Raw genomic sequence first — 23,645 nt, 5'->3', positions numbered from 1 at the left:
CCGTGTGCGCATGGCGAGAGAGAATCAGAATCAGAAATACTTTATTGATCCCCGAGGGGAAATTATTTATGTTACAGGTGCTCCTTGCAGGAGAGGAAAGATACGTGAAAATATAAGAAATTTAAACAATAGTATTTACAAATATATAGTTAAATAAACAGGAGGAGAGGGAGAGGGAGAGATGCTGTGCTGCTGCCGGAGGAGCCACTAAATGAGTTCCCTCTACAAGAAGGGTAACTCGTGGTAACTCACTTAAAGAGTCTGAGAAGTCCGGGGCTGTTCATTAAACATCCAGGACACCATAGTTTATTCCACACTACTGAAGCTGCTCCTCTTTTTGGAGCCACAGCCGAGTCGATAATTATTTTGCTTTCAGCCATGCTTGTTGTTGCTGTGGGTAACAGTATGACGTTGGTGTGTCTATAAGTCGAAATATTTCGAGTATCATGGTATGATTATTAAAAATTAAACTGGTATTATCATGAACAAGATAATATGGCACGCCCCAAATACCACCCACCAGCGACAGCATTTATTGGTTTGGTGCGGTGCAAAGCAATTTGTGAGTTGTAGGTTTTCTACCTCTTGAGCAAAAGCAAATGCCAACAGCCCATTTTCTCTGTTTTCCCTGATCATTTACCACAAATTTCAAAGAACTGGCATCTATCTACTGCATAGACAGTCCAGCTTTATGAAAAGACCATCTTTCCAGCAGTGAAATATTTCTTTTAACGTATTGTGCGACTGAGTTTATTGTGATCTGACCACTGGCAGATTGACAGGAGAGCACTCCTGCTGTAAGTGAGAGTACAGCACAGAGGGAGATTCAAACATCTCTGCGATTTTCTGTGCTCTCTCTTACATGACATCACGCATTATTTCATCTGTGTGAAGAACTGGAAATGACATGTTCCCACAGTGCAAAATATGCTCATTTAGGCTCCCGTAACTGTCAAAAATAAATATATAAATAACAGAGACAGCGAATTATCATAGCTTCTTCCCACTCATTCAAAACCCCATACTGCACGACAATAAAACAGATGGTGAGGCATAAATGTTAGTCAATTCCATTGATTTGGGCGACAGGTGCCAATCAAAGTGCAGTCGCTGCCGACTTTGATGATGACGGCACTCAGAGTTAACATGCTTCATTATGCTTCCTCATTATCTGGAGTGACGCACGCCAGCGAGTTTCAACAAATGGACCTCTCGCCTTCACAACAGTTTCAATTGAATCCTAATCAATAATTCTCTCTCCAACCTGAAAGAAAGCAATGATCAAAACAGGGACTCTCAGCACTCCAGAGGACCTTTTTCTTTAGCTTGGCAAGAAATTGGCCTTAAATTGAATTTGGAAATCAGCATGGCTGAAAAAAAAAAATCTTTACTAAGCAAATGAGCGTACATTGTCTTTTGGTATCTGAAGTCAGCAGGGAGAGGAGAGGTGTCCAACCCTGATTGGAAGCTCTATTGCCAACAAAACAATTCAATCGCGGTGCACAGATTGGTTGTTTGTCTCAATCGTCCAAATAATTCCTGCTACATTCATTCTAATTAACTTCAATTGAACTGGTTGTGTTCGAGGAAGCAGTGGTAACAGTGGTCAGCGCTCAGAAGGTTCTGAGGATGATTCGATTACTTTGCCATAAATTCTATTCAATTTTCCTTCCCAAGTGTTTTTAAACACTCTGTGGAGCAAAAAATGAGTTTGAAACACGATGTTTGAGCCATTATGTTATCCGTGAAGAAAAGGCCGATATCCCATAAAGGTCAATCTTAGAAGTGTGTCATGGTCGAATGGAAATCCACTGACAACAAATAAACACTTAAAGATATGAAGCATTCACAGCTCTGATGATGGTGGGTTGTTAAACACTCCAAAGAAATATACACAAAGTATAGTTGGCATTGAACAATCCAGTCAATATTTCATTTCAAGCAACCATTTCCACAACAATGACAGCTTTGAGCAGCCATCTTCACATACTGCATGTATACAGGACTGTCTGGGAGGTAAATATAAATAAGACCCTACAGCATGTTGCTGCACAGTGTTGTTTGCAGCTATTTTAGATTTCATCTTAGTCCTTAGACGACAATGCTTAATAGTTTAAGCCACATTTGAGTCATTTTTATTCTTCATAGTTTTCGTCCATGAAAAGGTATTACACCTTAGTCATTACTTTTAGTCACAGTGTTTTCTCTCTTAACTTCAATTAGATTAATACAGGTATCAGTCATTGGACTCAAGGTGACAGGTGGCATCAAGTGTTGAAATGTAAGACAACTACAAATAATCTGTACACATTTACAAACTTGCATTTCTCACGCAGAGTTGTTGACAGGTTTAAAGGATGATTTACGAGTGAACGCTTTGTGATCATCACTTGGAAAGCTCAAAATCTAAACCTTTGAAACCACAGATATTTAATTTGAGACAACTAGACAGCTATATGTTCCCTGGTTCATTGTAAACTTAGACTTATCAATCTCACTGTTTTGAAGCAGAAAAATAACTTCATTTTAGTCTGATTCTTTCAAAATCTGTAACATGTTAGTCCAGAGGTTTAAACTCATGTCCTCCCACAGAGTCTGTGATCTAAAGATTTAAACTACAGTAAATTTTCAGTTTTGGCTCAGGCCAGCAACACATCCTGCTCCTGACTATTTCCTGGCATCTACCAACCCATTGGTGCTCTGATCTCATACCTGACATGGTCAAATATCCCACCACTAACATTTAAATACCATCAGTACGTTTACATGCACAGTTTAATTCCACTTTTAATTGGAATGAAAGGCCATTCCGATTAAAAGTGGTCATGTAAACGGTCATTCCGATTGAAAAACGGTCATTCCGATTGAAAATTAAATCCGATTAAAGGGGGTGGTTTATTCCGTTTGTCATTCTGAATGAAAGAATTTTGTGTGCATGTATACCCTCATTCCCCTTTAAATTCATTCCGGTCTTTCTGCGCATGCTCGTTTCCTTGCCCTTCTGGCGCGATGACGTATATAGCGCGCATAGCAACGGGCTGCATAGCAACAGGCTGAGATAGAGCAGTCGGACTCGTTGCACTCACCGGTTTCCATTCGCCACAGCACGGTCTTCCATCTCCCTTCTTCGACCTTCTACCTCCCTTCTCCTCCTCAACAGATGAAGCATTAGCAGAGCAAGGTTGTTGTCGTACTGCTGCTTCAAGAATATAAGCAAAACACACCCGAAAAAGGCACTAAGAACGGAGTCGTCAAACATCTTGTTATCCAGAGCGAGGACTACAGTGTTTTCTTCCGGTAAACGTAAACACGTAACATCTGCCCCGCCCCCTATCCAATCAGAAACCTTCCCTGCCCCAAACCTTGCGCAGACCTGAATAAAGGCGATTGAACTGATCTCCCATGTAAACCCTCATTCGGAATGAATATTTCCCATGTAAACTACCTGGAAAGACTTTAATTCCGAATGATTTCATTCAGATTTATTTCATTCCGAATGAGAAGCTATCATGTAACCGTAGCCCATCTTGTCTCTTCAACCACGTTTTCATTATCAAAGATTTATTTTTAGCTTTAGTCTTAGTCATAGAAAAAAGGCTTTTTATGAAATTAACACTGCTGTTGGCTAACTTAGCAAAGCACAAAATGGGAAATGGGGAAGCATAGTCTGGCTCTGTTCAACAGTAACAAAATCCACCTTTGGCACTCACCACTTAACATATAATATCCTGTTTGGTAACTGAAAAGAAAATACAAATGTTAAATCTATGTTTTACAGAGAGTTTTGTGCCGAATTAATTATCATTTCTTGCCAGCAACAAAGCAGAGACTCCAGGAAGTTATTGGTGCTGACCAAGAAATAGTCCTCCTGTTTCCAGTCTCTGTGCCAAGTTTAGTTAGTCAACTGCTGGCAGTTGCTGCATATTAAGCCTACAGGTATGAGAGTCTTCTCATCTAAGTTCTTTTTGGATGGGAAGACTCTTAGTTATTTCGATTTCTACATGTATTTCCCAAAAAGTCAAACTTTTCCTTTTTAAGATGTCACTTTAGGCTCTGGGAACTTGGCTTTTTGTTTTACATATTGTAGATCGAAGCAGAGTTCATTTCAAAAAGAAAAAAAGAAAATGATCATTATTTGCAGCCTTAAAATGGAGAGCCTTAATGACTTTCTCATATAACTCTCGGCAAGAAATCTGCTAAGCAGGACAATGGTCTGAAAAGGTGAAAACATTAAAGTGATGACTAAATTCTCTGTTAAATAACACAATAATGGTATATAACAGGAAAAAGCAGAAAGTCCTCACATTTGATATGCACTTTAACCATATCTAGAAGTGATTTCTCTCCCTAAAGAAAATCTTACTACATGTCCATCACTCGTGCATTTTAGCGTAGAGGAAAACACTTTGACATCCACAGCACCAGTCCTTCAGGACAGGTCAGAAATTCATTCAGTCTTTAGCGCCACATCTTGACTCCTTGCTGCCTGTCTACTTTACAAAGCCTGGACTGACACTTACATTCCTCTATTGCAGAATTTCTAGTCTAAGTTGTCAGGAGTCTTGACAAATTGCCTCATAACCAGCCAGTCAAAAAGCAGCTGTTGTCATAGCTGTTAGGCATCAGCATGAATAGCAGCAAAAGAGCATTTTCTACTGTTCAGAACTGTCCACAGACACACTGCAGCTTGCCAACAGCTTTCCTGTTGAATTATTATCACTACCTGTACACTGTCACGGGGTTCAGAATACAAAAATGCCTGTGTATATGTACGCTCGTTCACAGTTCAATATGATACAGCTCGGGAAAAAAAATCCCTCTACAGCTGAATGATACTTTTCATCAAAGTAAATCATGCATAAACAACAATGGAAATGACTAAATAGTATGTGTAATAGGGTGGTAATCATTTTTTTCAGATATTCTGTCCATTTATCAAACCCAAACAAAAATCTAATTAATGTTTCATGCATTTCAAAAGACTACCCAACTGATCCGGCGCATGTTTTCCCGTCCCTCATAATTTAAACATCTGAGTTTTATCCAGAGGGAAAAAAGGTGAGCGGATGCACTTGCTGTAACACTTTCTGGTGGTGCGTGGCACGCACTGAGAGCATGTTTTTGTTTGTTTTTGTCTCTTTTTATTCAGCTTGGACACATTAATCTAAAAGGCCTTGCAGCATGAACACAGGCATAAAGACTTCCTGGCATCAGTATCCAGGCACAAACACTAAAGAAATGATTCCCTCACCCTGACAATGTTGGAGAATGAACTCTGACGTATTAAAGACAAGCACTAAGCTTTAGAGGACACGGATTAGATGCTTTTACACAGCCAGTGCAAGCATTGTTCTTGCTAATTAGCACATTTTCCAGCATAATGTCCTCTAAGTAGGTTATTTACAAACCCATTGACGGTCATTACTTTACCAGCTAAATGAAGTGCAGATTTTATAAGGCGAGAAGGTGATTGAAACAGATACACCAGCGATAACTTTCAGGCCTTTTATACATTTTCTGCGACGAGAAAGGAGGTCACATTATCCGAGCTGTGGAGTAGAAAGTCAAATCAGTGAAATGGGCATATTTGATTTGTTTATTTATCCATTAACTAGTTAATTTTGTTAATTTATAACAAATTCAACTGCAGACAATATGCATCATTACAATGTATTACATAATTGCCACCAAAATTTAATCAAACTGACAAAAAGCAATTCAAAGTAATGTGATCGTTGTTCACTTTAAGTCCTCTTTTATACCAATAAAGTGAAACAAATATGATGTGAAATATTTTATATATTTCAGCTTTCTTAAAACGTCCCACACCACACCGTGTCTGTATATTTACAGACACCTAAACAGTCCCAGACTGCCAATCTTCTTAGAGGGCAACTTAGTCAGCCACAACACAGTACATCAACATTAAAGGGTCAGTTCACCCCAAAAATCAAAAATATATTTTTTTCCTCTTACCTGTAGTGCAATTTATCAATCTAGATTCTTAAAGTGTTGGAGACATCAGCCATAGAGATGCCTAAAAATAGTTCCTACATGAAACTGCTCACAAGAAGGTCTGTGGGTTATCTTGAGGAATCGGGTCGTAGTTTCTGGAATGAGACACTGCTGTTGAGTTCTTCAAATATGTTTTTGCGGTGCACTGAGCAGGGTCCCACCCATAAGGGAGGGGAATAAAAAGAAAAGTTTCTGGGGCTCAGCCAGTAGGCGAGGCCCATGGAGGCTGGCAATGATCATGTTCATCCTAAATATAAGGAATGATAACCACATTTTATTCTAAATCAAATATTCACATTTACATATCAAAACAACAAATATAAAGATTGTATTTATCGTTGCTTTAGTAAAAAGTATCCTGTTTGTTAATGAAAACCCCCCTCTCCTGAAAATGGTATGAGCTTCTATTTATTTTTGCATGCAACTGTTGCAAAATAAAAAAAAATTGGGTGGCCACATGACCTGATAAATTTACTGCTCTAAACTGACTATTAGCTTAAGTTGGAGTGAATTTCCTTTCTATAAATGGATATGCAAGAAGAGACAAAAGAGGGAGTCAGAAAGAGATTTAAAAGCAAATAATGTAATGACCAACTTTTCCAGTCAATTTGGAAAGCTGCTCCCAGCCAGGCTGAAGAGGCGAATGATAGCCAGGAGGCTAACGCTACTAGCCAAGAGGTAGATAGCATCAGTGAAGAAGCTACCAGGCCAACCACCAGCTGTGAAAACGTGTGTGTTGATATGAGCAAAGCTATTTTGGGAAATGGCCAATTTACTGGCTCTTTTCATACATCTGTATGGCTGATAACACTCAACAACTCACACCTAAATAATCTATATTGATAAATAGCACTGCAGTTTAGAGGAAAAATATGTATCTTTATTTTGGGTTGAACTGTTCCTTTAAAGACGAACACATTCATTTGATGATATGATTAACTGCAGAGGAACCCAGTTCTATGCTGACCCCATAAATGACTGACATCTCATCAGTGCAGTGTAACAAAGATATCAACTTTATAAAAACCCTCATTGATTTGTCATACATCAATCAGTCGACTATAGCCCAAGAAAGACAAGTTATTGATTTGCAGTGGAAAGAGGGATTGCTATTACTCGCTTAGTAAAGAGCCAGTCAGGCCTTAGAGAATTGTTTAAAGTTAAGTCAACATGTAAAATGATATGAGCTACTAGAATTACTTGTTTTTCTCCAGTGCTCCTGATAGTTTGACCCCAGGGACTGATAATCTATTTATCACTGTGCATGTGACTTTCTCTTCTTTCTATGGTCATTATTATTTGTATAAATATAATTAAATTCATTAGATTACAGTAAAATAAATGAACTATTAGGCTCAGTGGTGTGCAAGTTTGCAAGTGAAAACAAGGAAGGAATAACAACTGAAAGGGAGCCAAACGTTTCATTTATCTGTTTGTACAAGTTGTAGAAAGATATTTAAATTGGATGTACTTTTCCAATTATTTGATAACAATCCCTTGTCAAAAAGTCTTTCGACAATTCTTGAAAATCCTTAAGGAATCAAATCGGAATTTATCTTATTTTGGAACCAATCCTCCAAGATTTATAGCCCAAAGAAAGATCCTTGGGCCAAGTTCTCCTCTGCTCCAAATTCGTTTTGGCACTCCGAGGGTTCAAGAGTAATTTTGAGATAACTTCCCATATTAATAAAAGACATGATGACATAAGACCTAAGAAGCAATTATTTACTCATTAAATGGGTTAGCAGGTTGGCCTAAAGCTGCAAAGGCTAATTAATAAGGTAGTTGGCTCAATCCCTAATGGGAGGCTGTATTCCCTCAGTGAGCCAGTGACTGAGGGCTTCCAAGAGTTACTTCTTTAGTACAGTAAAACACTGATACAAAGTCATCGACAAAGGCCCTTGACCCCAAACTCATCAAGACACAATGCAAACACTGAATACTGTGCTCTGATTAAGTTTCCGAACCATGAGGATTACGTGGAGGACTACAGAAAGGTTGACGTTGAAGTAACATCTTGGAAAGTAATACTTTTGATATGAGAGTGGTGGAGGAGCATTTATATTTGTCCCTCAACTCGTTAAGAACACTTCAGCATTTTGATTTTCAGTGAAAAAGTTCTCTAACAATGTTCTAATATTGAAGATGAATGAACAGCACGAGAGCAGAGCAGCACAGTGCACAGTGCTTCAATACAAGTCCATTTAACGAATCACTTAATCACACAACAACCCTCAGATACACCCTGATTTACTCATCAGTTGTTTGCAGTTATTCTGCCCTCATCACAGTGCCTAATAAAAGGCAGTGGAATAAAGCATGACAGTCTGGAGAATCGTACTTGAACTGTGGGGCTCATTACATAAAAAACAAAACAAACAAAAACAAAATAAGGCTGGTGATTTTCTGTATTTTCATTATTGTCAAGTAATCGCATGAAAAGAACAAGACAAACAACTGACTGCCTGTGTAACCAAAGCCAGCTTACCTCCAAAAACTATTAGAAACACATCAATGAGCCACACTGGGCTGACCGGGTGACAAATTGTGTGACATGTTCCTTCAATACCATGACGACGGCCACTGTAGTTTATTTTTAGACCATCCCACATACACTTTCCTGCTGACTTAAATACTCACTGGTGCAGCAAACGTCCCCAACAAATGCACCATTTACTCCTGTTTGAGTAAAACCAGTGCCCAGAAGATTTAGAATATAAAAAATAGAATTCAAAAATTAAAGTATATATTTGTGACCTACCTTAGGACCTCAGTAGGAACCAATGGGCTTGGGGATAAAGTAAGAAAGTATAAAGAGACAGATGATTCATTGTTGGAATTGGTCCTTTCATGAGCTCTGTGGACAATAAGAAAAATATAGAATATCAGCAACCTTTTCCTTTGGTCTTGACTGAAATGTTCCTTGCTGAACGACGGCTAAACCCGTGTCCTTGAAGCTACAGCACTGTTGGCTGTTCCTCAGTCCTGGCTGAAAAATAAAGGCGACCAGGCTTTTGCGGTCAAGGCCCCTCAGCTCTGGAGCTCCCTGCCTTAAGCTTGCAGAATCAGTGTCATCTTTTAAATCATCTCTTAACATTCACCTGCTCAAAAAAGACTTATTAATTTTAGCACACTGTTAATTTTAATTTTATTATCCTGTTTATTAAAATGGTGGCAAACCATGGATACATTACATTTGTACATTTTATGTGTATCATATCAACGTTTCTAAGGTGGCTTAGTACATGAGCTGCGTCACTGGGAGTTGGAAGTGATGGTGGATGGTGTGACACCTAGGTGAGACGGCTGCCAGCTGCCGAGTTGCAGACCACTGTTAGACTGTTGTTTTTTGTCATAACCGGTGGCCACTTTTCCAGCAGCTTTTGTGCCACCAAATACAGGTGTTTCTTAGGTGACTCACTGCCACTTTCCCAGTGTCTTTTGTGTTGCCATACAAGGATTTTTTAAGTGACCCGCTACGACTTTTCCAGTGGCTTTTTTGCCACCAAATGTGGATGTTTACTTAGCAACCTGTCACCACTTCTCTCATGTCTTCTGTGCCGCCATACACGGATCTTTTTTAGTGACCCGTTGCCACCTTTCCAGCTGCTTTTGTGCTACCAAATGTGGGTATCTTAAGCCAAAACATAATCTTTTTCTAACCATAACCAAGATGTCTTGTGCCTCAACATAATGTTAACCACAGCGTTGTTAGAAATGCCACATAAAATATAGTAAAGCTGAATTTTTTTACGACTGAAGATAAATACTACAAAGTATACAGTATCTGTGTTATAACACATTTTGAGGTACTGATAAACTCATGTTGGGAATACTGAATGAATCTAGAAAACACAAAGTAGTTCCTTTAAATAAAAACGTTTCATTTATCTAAGAGTGTTAAAAGACTCTTCTCAGGCTTATGACAGTCACAATGGTTAGGTTAAAACTGTATCTAATTTATAATTGGCTTTTGGACTTAGAGTCTTGAAGCAAAAGTGAAAGGGGATATTTAAGTCAAAAGTTATAATTAATGCTGTTTGATTTTTTTGCTGTAATCTAGTATTCTGGATTGCAATTTTCAAATAGGTTTAAAATGAACGAATTTGCATAGATTTTCTGCAACAGAAAAAAAAAAGTTCTCAATATAGCTCTGCCACTATAGCTCTGAGAGTGGCCCTACACTGGCTGTGCTTGAGAGCAAATTACGCGTCTGCCAGTAATACAATGACAGAAATAATTTAATCCCTACCATCACACACAGTGGCTTGGCAGAAAAACTGGAATGGCACCAACCATCACAACTTCAAAGGCCAGCTTCCCACAGCAATGCAGGGAGTTCAAAAATAAAAATGAAATAAAATAAATAAAACAGTTAATCAGTCACTCCATCAAACAATCTGAATCCCACCTCAGCATGCTGAGGTTACTCCTCCCCAGATACTTGTGTGTCTTATCAGGACTTCTCAGGCAGCAGGGAATAGAGAGCAAAAAAGAAAAGACAGACGTGCCCCTGCCAATGCTGGAAAAAGTGCCTCTTCTTGCTCTCTTATGCGTGAAGAGGAATTTAAATCTCCAGAGTAATACCTGTGGTTTCGTGATACATTTACCAAGACGTTTTCTCTTCTAAAGACATCTCAAACCCCCCTGAAACATCTTTCGAAGATGTTTAGGGATCAGGTTTTTGCAATAGTTGGATCCACTGTACTGGAAAAAATCATGGAGTTTTCCATGTGAGCAGGAGAACAGTCCAACATCCACCTCATTTTCATTTTGCACTATGCCGTTATGGAGGCTTTACCATTATTCAAACAATTCAGACACATCAGTGGGCCGCCAACTACACCTTAGCCACTTGGAAATCTGATTTAAAGCATCTAGGAGTCGGCTCGATGTGAGCTGCAATTCAATTTACAATCAGCCGTGTCATGCAAGTACAAGGCTGCAGCTTTATCATTAGACACACTGTGTCATAAACAGAATAGCAGAACAGCACTGTGTGGTTAATGCTTCAGCCCCATCCTCTGGATCAGAGGCACAATTACATTGTGATTGACTTAGCTGGATCACTAAAGCTACTGATGAGCACTGTTCTGTCACTTCCCTTCGTCTAAACAGCTCTTTCCCCTCCCAGCAGAGTGACTTTAATAGACCTGCAGTACGTGGACTGCATCGGAAATCCTTTACCCAGATGTTTAAATTTATCAGTTGTGACAACAAAAAGAGGGGTGAAGAGTGATTTTGATAAATGGAGAGAGCAGCACAGAAACATGAGTAATAGAATTAAGGAGGCTTCTCCCAGATGTTACTTTGCGAGGGACTTTTAATGTATTTTTTAAATTAATCCCAAAGTCCAATCTTTTCCATTGATGTGTTGGGGCCTCCTTTGTTCAACTTTATTCAAATTGAGTCCTAAAAGATGAATCTCCTTTAAGTGTAATGAAAAGTAAATAAGAGTGATATTTAATTTCTTGTTGCCATTTTTCATATATTCGGCAAACAAGCTACAACTTATTGCGTCATTTATCATAAAACTGCAGCATACATAAGAGAGTACATTATACCTTAGTACATATAGAGAGTACAGTGTGAGGAGGGCACACACTGACTAGGCTGAGATGATATATTTTCTTGTCTTAAACAGATGTTGCTTACATTACGGAGAATACATCGTCAGTTGGCAGTTGTTTTTATCTGACAAGTGCACGTCAGAGAAAAATATGTCTGGGCTGCATGCCATCAACGGAGTATTACTCAATTACTACCAATTATCAAGGACACACGATGCTAACAAAAACAGATCTGGCAAATGGAACACTGTATAATGTAAAACAAGGTGGAGATCCAAGGTTTGCAGCTACGGAAATACTGGCATATAGCACTAAATTAAGATCAGGAAAGCTTTCAAATATTCATGCAACAATTACGTTAAATCTGTCTGAAAGCAGATGTAGCAGAGTATACTGTGTCTCGCTGTGCACACAGAAATAGGCTCTTTATTCCTTGAGTATACCTGAGTTTTTGTAAGAGAAAATAGTTTCTCCCAAGAACTCATCCACCCACAGACAGGATCGGATCTTGACAACAAACCATTATGCGGTGGTCCACACTGTACAGTATTCTCTGCTACTGTTTTTTCCCAAGGCACCGGGAGCTGCAGCACAGTGTACATGACATCTAACTGGGCGCCGTCTTCCCGTTAGTTAGAAGTCTGACTGTTAGTTAGAAGTGCATGCATGGATTTATCTTTAATCCGGCATGTCTGACAGTCTGTTCAGCAAGCTTCAACTAAATGAAAAAGCAAATACTGGATGGCCTCAAATCCCAGTTTGCAGGAGACTCAAACATTCAATCACAAATAATACAGCTGTATCTAAGCTCCTGAAGCCTCTGTAGATGGCTGACTGACTATGCAGATTTGCTAACATGATCTCAAGAGCTGACATGACTGGATGTTTCAAAAAAATTGCACGGTTTATACAATGGATTGGCTCAAATAAGGTCTTGTTATTGAAAGGCATTGACATTTCTGACATATGTGTATAGTATGTAAAACTTTGTAAAGGACTGAGTATGGACAGAAGTGATTTTGCATAGAGTGAAATGCAATGTAGGCATTTTGCTCAAAGTTGCCTGAAAACATGAGCATAATGAAAAGTCAGCCTCCACAACACTCAAATTACTCCATTTACACTCACAGCTATTCTGTCACTCACCAGTAGGTTCACCATATTTAGGGAATATTCCTGTAGGTTGCATTCAGAGGTATGAACATACAACTTATCTTGTTGTATGGGCTGGAGGACTTAGTGCAAGCTATAGTGGAGTAATGGTGTCCTGAGCAGAGACTTCTAAGTGTGTTGTAATCCGAGTTTCTCTGTAGTTTGTAGTGGTAAACTGTACCGTCAACAAGTCCATGTTAATGCATGTGTGTATCCCAGTGACTAGCTTATCACCGCCACTTTGCACGATGCTCATACCACGGTAATTGCTGATATCAGAACAGCATAGCGCCCAGCTTCTGCTTCCCCCCTGTTTACCACTGTTAACTCTGCCAACATTGTTGCAGTCATTAAGCACTGTTTATGATGTTAGCACCGTTAGCTGCTAGTGCTGGCTCAGTCACCTCCATGTTGAGAACTGTGTGCAAACAACTCATATACTCTGAATTTTGCATAGAGCCCCTTTGATAATTTTGTCTATGGTAAATGTATCAACTTTCTGTTTTAATGTTATTTTTTAAGTGAAAGTAAAGTAAAAGTGTCTCAAAACTGAAATGAAAAACATAATCACTTCATAAAGGCCTGTTTATAATGCTGTACAGTACAGGCCAAAAGTTTGGACACACCTTCTCATTCAATGCGTTTTCTTTATTTTCATGACTATTTACATTGTAGATTCTCACTGAAGGCATCAAAACTATGAATGAACACATGTGGAGTTATGTACTTAACAAAAAAAGGTGAAATAACTGAAAACATGTTTTATATTCTAGTTTCTTCAAAATAGCCACCCTTTGCTCTGATTACTGCTTTGCACACTCTTGGCATTCTCTCCATGAGCTTCAAGAGGTAGTCACCTGAAATGGTTTCCACTTCACAGGTGTGCCTTATCAGGGTTAATTAGTGGAATTTCTTGCTTTATCAGTGGGGTTGGGACCATCAGTTGTGTTGTGCAGAAGTCAGGTTAATACACAGCCGACAGCCCTATTGGACAACTGTTAAAATTCATATTATGGCAAGAACCAATCAGCTAACTAAAGAAAAACGAGTGGCCATCATTACTTTAAGAAATGAAGGTCAGTCAGTCCGGAAAATTGCAAAAACTTTAAATGTGTCCCCAAGTGGAGTCGCAAAAACCATCAAGCGCTACAGCGAAACTGGCACACATGAGGACCGACCCAGGAAAGGAAGACCAAGAGTCACCTCTGCTTCTGAGGATAAGTTCATCTGAGTCACCAGCCTCAGAAATCGCAAGTTAACAGCAGCTCAGATCAGAGAGCAGATGAATGCCACACAGAGTTCTAGCAGCAGACCCATCTCTAGAACAACTGTTAAGAGGAGATCGCGAATCAGGCCTTCATGGTCAAATAGCTGCTAGGAAACCACTGCTAAGGAGAGGCAACAAGCAGAAGAGATTTGTTTGGGCCAAGAAACACAAGGAATGGACATTAGACCAGTGGAAATCTGTGCTTTGGTCTGATGAGTCCAAATTTGAGATCTTTGGTTCCAACCACTGTCTTTGTGAGACGAGAAAAAGGTGAACGGATGGATTCCACATGCCTGGTTCCCACTGTGAAGCATGGAGGAGGAGGTGTGATGGTGTGGGGGTGTTTTGCTGGTGACACTGTTGGGGATTTATTCAAAATTGAAGGCACACTGAACCAGCATGGCTACCACAGCATCCTGCAGCGACATGCCATCCCATCCGGTTTGTGTTTAGTTGGACGATCATTTATTTTTCAACAGGACAATGACCCCAAACACACCTCCAGGCTGTGTAAGGGCTATTCGACCAATAAGGAGAGTGATGGAGTGCTGCGGCAGATGACCTGGCCTCCACAGTCACCGGACCTGAACCCAATCGAGATGGTTTGGGGTGAGCTGGACCGCAGAGTGAAGGCAAAGGGGCCAACAAGTGCTAAACACCTCTGGGAACTCCTTCAAGACTGTTGGAAAACCATTTCAGGTGACTACCTCTTGAAGCTCATGGAGAGAATGCCAAGAGTGTGCAAAGCAGTAATCAGAGCAAAGGGTGGCTATTTTGAAGAAACTAGAATATAAAACATGTTTTCAGTTATTTCACCTTTTTTTGTTAAGTACATAACTCCACGTGTTCATTCATAGTTTTGATGCCTTCAGTGAGAATCTACAATGTAAATAGTCATGAAAATAAAGAAAACGCATTGAATGAGAAGGTGTGTCCAAACTTTTGGCCTGTACTGTATATTACTGCTGCAATACTGTGTCTAAATTAATTAATATTTCATTCACTTATGTAAACAAGTTTTTCTCATTGACAAAAACTCGTGAAAGCCAGTCAACAGTTGTTTATTGCATGAGTAGTGAAGAGCACAGTTGGTCACTAAATTTGAAAGAGAAGGTGTTTAAAATAAATTCGCAATTAGCTAGGTAATAGGGAATTCTTGGCTATGCTTTAAAGGTAAAAAAAAGGGCTATTTTTTCCAGTATGTTTTGTGACTTCATGTAAAAAACTTTCCTGGTGGGAGCACTGATGTTGTTAGGTGATGTATTCTCTTAGGACAGATCTGTTGATGGCTGGCACAGGACAGAATACGTGTCCAGTGCCAGCCATGAACTGAGACATTTTTCTTGTGCTTGTGGCTGACAGCTGGTATCGCAGCTTCCCTAGCTGGCATTTTACCCTATTTATTGCCTTTGAAAGTCAACTTATCTTTCAACAGACCTGTCGATGCGACCATCTGAACTTTTTCATTTGCAACTGTTTTACAAAGGCAGGTCTCTGGACAAACCTTCGTACCATCTGTTTTGGACACCATGGAAAAAACATACAAAAAGAGCTAATTGACTTTGCTGGCATTCAAGATAAATTAGAAAAACTCTTGGGGTTTGTGTGGATTTATTTTTTTTTTGTTCTGACTTCACTGCTGTGTTAAGAGGATGCATTTAAAAATGCTGACTTGCTAATCTGTGTAAACAATTTGACAAAAAAAAATCTTATTGAGATGGTATGTCCCTCAAGTAAATGCAGTCATTAACTGATGCTGTTGGCATCCATGTCTCAAGGTTAGAGTATATTGTTAGTTTCCCCCGCCTGGCCCACGCTTTGCTCTTGTTTGGTAAGAAACAAGAGGATACAATTCTATAGGACACAAACAAGCCTTACTGAGATGGTATTACCTTGAATAATCACAGACATTAACTGTTCGATCTAAGCATCTGCAACCTCGTTAATACAGAACTTCATGTTCAGTATTCAAACAATTAACATTTTCTAAGTTTCTGAACAAAAATAAAGTCCCCTCCTAATGCTCAGATTCATATGCTGACACTGTGCATCCAACTTGTTCAAAATGAAGAGCAAGAACTGGTGAAAAAAAATACAATTTAAAAGACGAGCTTTATTTCTACTCATACCAAAGAAGCCTTTTCCTGTCATTTATATTCAGAAACATCAAAACTTCAACACCCTTTATTTTGAGAAACTCAACCACTAGACTTAAAATAAACATCTACTGTTTCTCTAAATAATACAACAATGCTTTCTATAAAGGTCTTGTTGAATTCTCTTAGCTACCTCAATATTATTTGGATTACAGGTGGACTAATAAATTGGATGGACAACACAAATCAGCTGATACTGGTTTGTAATGTGGTATTGATGTGAGTGTCAGTGTATAACTCAGCTGCTAGACAGGATGCTGCTGCAAAGAAATTTCAAATATTTGTCTTTGGTAATATGGATAGTGTCTCCATTACATAGCTTGTCCACCAGACAGCAAATGGTAAATGTACTGCATTTGTATAGCACCTTTCTAGTCTTTCGCCCACTCAAAGCGCTTTTACACTACATGTCACATTCACCCATTCACACACACACATTCATACACTGGTGGCCAAGGCTACCATACATGGTGCAACCTCCTACTCAATAACCATTCACAAGCTCTCACGCACCAATAGAACAGCCATCAGGCGCAATTTTGTGGTCAGTATCTCATCCAAGGATACTTTGACATGCACACTGGAGGAGCCGGGGATTGAACCACTGATCCCCTGATCAGGGGACGACCTGCTCTACCTCTGAGCTACAGCAGTGGTGAGTTTATTCTTCAAATACAAAATTTCCTGCTCAGTACATACTGGCTGTGTTTCATTAGTCGTTCAACTTCCCCTTGGCACTTGGCTTTAGGGGAATCTCTGCACTGCACAATAAGAAAAATAGTTTCGCCTAAAAAGATGACCTAAAAATTTTTACAGCAAGACCTGGGGACTCTCATTTATTTATTTATTTTTCTGTCTTGATTTTAATTCCAGTTATTGCTTATATGTACACATCCCATGTACTCTGCTCATGTTCATGTGCTCTTTGTTTGGCTGCTCACTCCCCTGGATGCAGGGTCTGGTGGGTGGGGAGGTCTGTCTGGATAGGATAATGGAGGGGAGAATGAGGGAAGGGTTGTGGGGAGTTGCAAGAGATGTGGGAAATGGATGGTTGGGCAAAATTTGATTTAAAAACTGAACAAATTGCCTGTGTCTGATGTTAACACTTTATTTTTCTGTTTGTACACAAAGTGAATAAAGAGATTTTTAAAAAAAAAAAATCAATAAGTGTTGTTCCATTTGTGTTAAAGAAAATGAAAAGAATAAATAAATAAAGAGAACTTGGTGAGATCGACCCTTGCAGGGCTGAGGGAGCAGGTCAACAACAATGACCAGTATAGAGGTGTATATCACCCATAATGCATTGTAGTTATACATTTGGTGCAAGAAAATACATCCATGGTTCGGTGGCAGGAAGGTTTATAAAACTAGCTAGAAGTTGCTGACCACAGAATAAGGAGAGGATGAACCTGAGCAGAGACTAGTGATACAGAGACACAGCCTACTTTATTCATTTCCTCTATCTTTTTCTTGTGGGTTTCTCCACTGCCCCGCTCCTTTAGGAGACCAGCTGCGGTCCTGAGTCTATTCATTCCAATTGGAAAAGTGAACATGAGTACAGATTATGACTGTGTCCTTTGCTCCAGAGTCACTCAAGTAAATGCTGGACTCATTTTTAACAAGCCCCAACCATTCTAAACATTCTGACACTGAAATGGCATTTTTGAGAGACGAATCAGGAGAAAATAAAACTTTTTCAAGACATGTCTCGGTCTCAGCAACCCACTCTCGCAAGAACTGGCAATACTGAATCTCTTCCACTTCTACTACAAACTTACATACTTTCCAACTGGATAAACAGAAATTAAAATAGACTCATACCGTACATGAAACCATGAATCAAAAAATCCAAAATTAAAACCATAATAATGGGTGTTTCTTTGAGTGGCAAAATAATGAGCAAATATTAAATTTGTACTATATATATTGTTTTGAATCTACTTTCATCTATCCACACTACAGTTACACCGCCAAACCAGGTGGGAGAGGAGACCATGCCCACTTGGGAGACCAGTAGGGTGTACCATTTCGTACCACTGGTGCAGCTTGTCATGTATTATCTTTTGTTATAGAGGATTTTTACCTATAGCAATAGTAGTTATGATAACAGATCACAAACTGATGCAGCTGATTATCCACAGAAGACAACTTCAAATCACTGAAATGAGTCTGTAAGTATTTCTGATGACTAATGATGAGTAATAAGCAGTATAGTGCTACGCCTACAACTGGCGGTCAATCCATGATAGTTCGGGCTTAAAATGTACAAGAGCAGGTGTGATTTAAAACCCTCGCCCACTTTCCCTCTGCTCCCCAAGTGGCCTCTATGCAACATGTGCTATTGCACAACAGCAAGGACTGAGGGGAAGTGAAAACTAAAGAAACGCAGCTGTAGTGGTTATGATTCTTTAAAAACAAAAGAGAAATATTCATTTTTGTGGAAAAACAAAACCAAAAAAAAGACTACAGACTAATATGTAGTTATATATATATATATATATATATATATATATATATATATATACACTGTATTTTTCTTTTAAAATCAAATATCTATTTAAGTACAGCTTCAAAAATCCAGTGTCACTCTGGCTATAGTTTGAATCACCTCCTGTATATTGCAACAACATTTTGTCAGCAGCTGTCCAACAGTAAGCAAGCAGACATTGTGCATTGGGATATCTACACATGCATTTCTTAGGATGCCACTGCACTCACCCGTACTGACATTGTGTATGCCCTCAGAGACTGTTAGGAAGGACATTATGAAACTACCTGAAAGGACGTGGGTGACTGATGAAGTTATTATTAAAAAGCTATTCTTTTAGCGGCTGTTCTTTAATTTCGATCAATAACACAGGTGAAAGTAATAATACTCTCCCTCTCTCTCATCCATTTTCTCTCCGTCAGATACCCCTGTCAAAAATCACACGAGGACTTCCCATTGTTTAAGGAAAAACCAATGAATAAAATATAAGTGAAAATTGTATTTTTCATATGAATAATGTAAAAGAGGGCACGCTGTTGGCGTCCACGTCTCAAGGTTAGACTATATTGTTAGTTTCCTCCGCCTGGCCCACGCTTTGTTCTTGTTTGGTAAGAAATGAGAGGATCCAATTCTATCAAGTTTTCTGTTCTGAGGGACACTTTGCCTCCTCTGCCGGGATATGTTATTCCAGGAACTTCAAAGAAAAATTCCATACCCAGCATGAGGTATGTAGTGTCAAGGCAGTGCCATATGGTATGACGGAGAGTGTGCCAAAACTTCCCACCACAGCCTGTTTCCTTCACTCGCTCACAATCAACTGCTTCTTACCAGGAGGTAAATTGAAGGAGACGAGGAAAGGACTGATGGAACATTGATTTATATGCTCAAATGATTAAAGATGACACTTAACTGATGACTTCATGCTAAAACTGCTCTCCAAGGGAATTTTAGTATGATGTGCGACTTGTAATCAAAATCCAAAGCATTAAATCTAAAGGTTTACATTCATCATTTTCTCACTCTTTGATAGGCCAATAATCTCTACATTGAGCAGCAGCTATGAGTGAACTGTGTTAGACGGTCATGCAATTTATTTTTATGAACACAACCCAGCAGGGAAAACAAGGAATGGAGCGCAGGTTTGCACTGAACTGCCATCATATGATACATGCACAGCGGAAAGAAAAAAATCAGTGAGCCCTTTCTGGGCTTCTGTATTGATTGTCTGCTCCTTATTTATAGCATACAGACAAATAAAGTAATCAATCATGATACATTTGGGCTACAGTACATTCCATTACAAAGGGAGCCAGTCCTCTATTTCCTGCATTCCTTTAAAGGAAACAAAACCTTCCCTGCCTCTTTCACAACTGACATTACTATGTCTTGATGATTTATATCTGTCTCAGGCTAATCTACAACTTCGACTGAGTCACAGTAAAGTTTCTTTCTGGACAGTTGAGTGATAGTGATATTTGTCATTTTATGTGCTCCTGCAAAAATTTGTATCTTATTGACTTAAAGTAGCAGTGTGGGAATTTAGTGGCATCTAGCAGTGACAACTACAGATTGCAAAACGGCTGAAACTTGTCCCATATGCCAAGCGTGAACTCCTGGTGAGAATTCCTTTAGTGTTCATTGTTCAGGAGTTTTTTTTATTGGGAGTCGAATTATCCATAGAGGTCTCCTCCTCTCCAAAACAAATGAACCTTGTGATTTAAACTAGTAAAAACACTGAAAGTAGTTTCATGTTAAAGATCTATGTTTTTCCGATGTTGTTCAGCTCGTCGCAGAGGGGCTGCTATTTAAAGTGGCTGACATGAAAACACAAATGTAGAGCCAGCGTTTGGTTTGTCCATTCTGGGCTACTGTAGAAACACGGCAGTGAGCACAGCGATCCTTATAGACAAAGACCCACTCTGTATGTAGATATAAACGGCTCATTCTAAGGCAATGAAAATGCATTCGCTTTTATTTGACGATTCTTATTTTTAGGTGATCATACACACACACACACACACACACACACACACACACACACACACAACAAAAAAAAACAAAACATATTTGTTATACTGTATTCCATTTCTGCCAATATATCTCCCCTAAATCCTCAAGACTGGAGCTTTAATCTATATTTTAATTATTATTATTACTATCATTGTCATTATTATTGTTATCATCAGCTTGTTAAATTATTTGACATTCTTCAAGCCTCAAACTCATCTAAGCTAACTACACCTACATTTTCTTTTCGTTTGAGAAACTAACTGACTTGGATTTTTTTCTGTTCTGTTTTACTTTACAAGTTGAAGAGGTTCACTGTCTGAACATACAATTAGTTTTGGTTTCTGGTTAGACTGTCTCATTTTGGGAAGAGGTGCCAGCTCAGCCTAGACCTCAGATCTTCTCAGAGAACCAACCTTTGTGGCGCACATCCTTTGGAGGCTGCAGCCTCTGAACTGGGACACGGCTGTTTGGACTTTCAGCTTTTATTTGTTTTTGATGTACTTTGTTAACATCAGATCAGTCGGACACATCAAGTAACTGCCTGATTATTGTGGTCGTGCAGCTATGCTCTACTCTTTCTGGAAACATCACACAATCGAAGCAGCAAAGCCTCTCTCTTTTGAGACATAGCTCAGTAATTGTGCTGACTACTCTCAAATGAACATGCAGAAAGATACTAATAATATCTTTATACAAGGAAATATGGTATAACTAATGTGCATGCAGTGAATGAAAGAGACAATCAAGGCCCTCTCACCTACATGAAAATTAGCCAAATAGGCAGTTTAGATCCCATAAAGACCAATTAAGCACATAAAACCAATTCTCTGAATAAATGCCAATTCTGATGCTTGACTGAATATAAAGTATCTGGAGAAAAAATGTGAATGTGACTACTTACATCCTACGTGTGACAATTGCCATATTTTCCATGGAGCCTATCACAAAACTGCCATTTACATCTCTAATCTAAACGCCATGATAATGTCAACAAAATGAGGATAACTATGCTCTAGACCAAATTAGTACATAAGTGTGAAAATATGGAAATTCAAATGTGAATGCTCATATCTCACTACTGATATCAAAAGCCTAAAGGCATAATGCAAATGACAAACACAGAAAATTAAATAGCTTGAATGCTACATAAGCCTTTGAAAAATAACTACTCAAAGGTACCTGTAGATGCAGTCGTTTTATAGAGAAGCAGACAGAAGGCACAATAACCACTACAAGCACATCTGCAGGGCAGCCATAAAGACCCTGCAACAAATGCATGCCTCTAAAAAGAGTGAGTCTTTGTGAAGCTCAAAGCAGAAAAGCAGAAAGTGGACTGACAACCAGTCAGCAACAAGGGCAGCTTAGTCAGCTTGCTGACATTTGCCAAGCACAAACAGATTGTCCTGAGCCAAGACCTCTACTAAAAGCACAAGCAGTAACATCTACTAAAAGCACAAGCAGCAAATACTTACCTTAGTTTCCCGGCATCTTCGCAGTAAATGTACCCCTTGAGAAAAGTCACCATGATCCTAAGCTGCCAACAGCACAGTCAGGTTTCAGCTGTGGTCAAGTCCGAGCACTGGTGTGAATAATGAGGGCAACCAGAGAAAACTGCCAGGTTACAAAGGCCATCGTGCAGACCTGTGTGAATCATTAGATGTTACTAGTTCTATAAGTGCTGCGCAGTCAATCCACTCATTTCAGATACAATGCTCATCGAGTAATTTAATGGAAGAATGTTGAAAATACAAACTTACCGGAGGGAAAGTGAACTTCTCAGCAATCTACAGGAGGAAAAAAAGTGAATGTCAGTCACAAAAAGCAAAACTTACTCTGATAAGGTTACAGTGATTTCCATTAAAGTCAAAAGACCTTTCTGACAGCTGACATTTTGACTTGTCAAGTGAAATTAATTTTGTTATGATGGCTCAGTTCCTGTAAGTTGTCCCAGTAAGCCATACCAATGAGCCAGCACGCAGAGTAGCAGTGCCCTGCAACTGGAGTGGAATGTATTTCTTGATGATATTAATTGAACCTGTGTTGTTCCTGTATGACATGTCAAAATGGCAGCTGTAAAAGATGGTTCATCATTTATTCCTTGCTTACCTGCTGCTCAGTGCTGCCTCAGGTGACTGGAGACCATAATGAAACAGTCAACAGTCCTCCAGTGGAGTGCCTCAGGGATGATGTTTTCCTGTAGACCAATGCAGAAGTTAGTATCGCATTAGATCCCTTGTCAAAAAGGGAGTGAGATTTTGGATCATTGCAGAAAATAATACAATAATACACATTTTATTTAGCAAGATAATCTTCACAAATGAACACCACTTTCATGATTATTGAAGCCTGAATGCAACCGCCAGAAGTAAAAAGCTAAAATTAAGCTATTAAAAAAATAAAAATAAAAATAAAAATACTGTTGCACGATATAACATCCCCACCACAACCAGCCTGTAAAGCCGTGTTTTGGTGTGATGACATTCTTATTAAGCCACTTGTTAGCACTTGCCTTTTTTTAAAGACACATAGAAGCTTAAAAGTTCACAAATTATGTATTTTATGTTGTAGAACAAAACATGAAAGCTTGAGTTAACTGTTAACATGCTGACATTCAGCGTAACATTTGGCATTATAGTGAACACTAGACCGCTTAAATAGAGATGGAGTGCAATGCATCATACTATGAAAACCAAAACCAAAATGCCTGTAGCTCACTAAAAACACTGGACATCAGCATGTCATAGAATTATTTTAGTACCTAATGAGTACCGGAGAGGGAGAGTTACACTGACCAACATAATACAGTCAGCCAACTCAGTGTCCCTTCTCCTCACCATGCTTATTTGGAGAAATGGTCCCACGGAGTGGCCAGTATTGACTTCAATATTTACACCGTATTTTCACTAGTTTTCATCATTTAAGCTAACAAAGATCAAAAGTCTCTAATAATCAGCCTCCCCAGTTTGTCTGGAGAAATCAGCAAAACA

At 39.1% G+C, this 23,645-nt stretch overlaps 1 long non-coding RNA gene across 1 annotated transcript in view; it reads right to left on the bottom strand.

Moving 5' to 3' along the window:
• The window catches only part of LOC125894058 (uncharacterized), a 36,829-nt gene extending 13,998 nt beyond the window's left edge, over positions 1–22,831 (bottom strand). Inside the window, exons 1-4 of the long non-coding RNA XR_007449996.1 lie at positions 22,765–22,831; positions 22,416–22,442; positions 22,131–22,299; positions 8,777–8,872 (exon numbers count right to left, since the gene is read on the bottom strand). This is a non-coding gene — a long non-coding RNA (uncharacterized LOC125894058). The remainder of the gene's footprint in view (positions 1–8,776; positions 8,873–22,130; positions 22,300–22,415; positions 22,443–22,764) is intronic.
• Positions 22,832–23,645: the final 814 nt, after the last annotated feature.

Source organism: Epinephelus fuscoguttatus, linkage group LG9, assembly GCF_011397635.1.
Source record: "Epinephelus fuscoguttatus linkage group LG9, E.fuscoguttatus.final_Chr_v1".
Lineage (NCBI taxonomy): Eukaryota > Metazoa > Chordata > Actinopteri > Perciformes > Serranidae > Epinephelus > Epinephelus fuscoguttatus.
The sequence above is the reverse complement of the archived record's forward strand: the minus strand, read 5'-3'. Positions and strand labels throughout refer to the sequence as shown.